Consider the following 1648-nt stretch of genomic DNA (forward strand, 5'->3'; position numbering starts at 1 on the left):
TGACTTAAAACTTGATGTAATACATTTCCTTTTCCTACTCCCTCCTACAGTACTATTTATTTTGAAGTCTTTGGGGATCTCAGGCATGTATTTTCCAGACCCTAAAGCTACTATATGTACTAGGATTCATGTGCTTTTTGGAGACAATTCTTTTCTAAAGTCTGGTTTTATCCAAGAATTATTTGCTCCATGAAGCTGTAATCGTGAAATACTTTTTCCAGTAAAAATCCTACAGTAATATATCAGGAGCTTTACAACAGTTTATTACTACAGAAAAAGGTCATTTAAATCCAATAAAGCACCATCATCATTTAACCTCTTTAACGAAGAGACTAGCTTAGCTATTATAAAATATCTTTCCAACTTTGGCCTTAAAAATAATTATGCAAACAAATCAAGATTCAGCATTGGATAAGAGCATGAAATTTGCATTTAGAAGATTTGAATCTCTGTTCTTTTATTTACTAATCTGCCTAATCTTGGGAAAATTAACTGTTAATTTCTCTCACCTGAGAAACGGAGGCATATGGAGCACCCAGTGGTGCTTATAAGGAATAAATGCCAAATGTATATAAACACCCAGTCCAGCAACACTGCAAGCATCCACAGATGGTAACTCTTTGTATTAATTGAGTTCTATTAATTTTCAGTTGCAACCTTTCCTTTTTTTATGTTATTTATAAAAATAGCCCTATGTAATAAGAACATTAGCAATGAAAATAGGAAAGGTTACTCTTTGAATTTATAAGAAATTCGAAAGATATAATATTTATTAGATTTATTATTACACGGTCTAATTATTTTTATAATTACAATTTTATGCATACATATTTATATGTGTAATATATTAATAAATTATAAATTTTATTTATTTCTTTATACATGTAAAATTATATGCTTTATTTAGCTTACAGCAATGTATTAATATTTAATTAAATTCCAAGTGATTTCTTATAAGCTAAATGACATCATAGTACTTCCAATTCATAATACATATTTTACATTTAAGATTTTCTGGACACAGAGTATCAAAATACAGTAATAATCATATGTGCCCAAGTTATTCAAACTGCAAATAGATAAATGTCCAATACATTACTGAGGTTTAAAACAATTGGAATTGGGCAGCCCCGTGGCTCAGCGGTTTGGCGCCACCTTCGGCCCAGGGCCTGATCTTGGAGACCCTGGATCAAGTCCCACCTCGGGCTCCCTGCATGGAGCCTGTTTGCTCCCTCTTCTATGTCTCGCCCCCCCCCCCGTGGTCTTCTTATGAATAAATAAAAAAATCTAAAAAATAAAAAAAATGTGATTTGAATTAACAAGAAAACAACACACCAGGCCAGGGGGAGGGAGGAGAGGCGGTGGGAGGGAGGGATGAGGGAGGCGAGGCGGGCGGGAGGGAGGGCGGGAGGGAGGGAGGAGGGGAGGGAGGGGGAGGGAGGGAGGAGGAGGAGGGAGGGAGGAGGGAGGGAGGAGGGAGGGGGAGTGGGGGAGGGAGGAGGGAGGGAGGAGGTAGGGGAGGAGGAGGGAGGGCTGTCGGGCTGTCAGGGATTGGAGGGAGGGAGGGAGGTGGAGTGAGGAGGTCTAGGGGAGGCAGGACGTTCGGGATTCGTAAGGCCGCCTTACGTTTCCTTCTTTCTTTCTTTCT

This window comes from Canis lupus, chromosome 29 (assembly GCF_011100685.1).
Source record: "Canis lupus familiaris isolate Mischka breed German Shepherd chromosome 29, alternate assembly UU_Cfam_GSD_1.0, whole genome shotgun sequence".
Classification (NCBI taxonomy): Eukaryota; Metazoa; Chordata; class Mammalia; order Carnivora; family Canidae; genus Canis; species Canis lupus.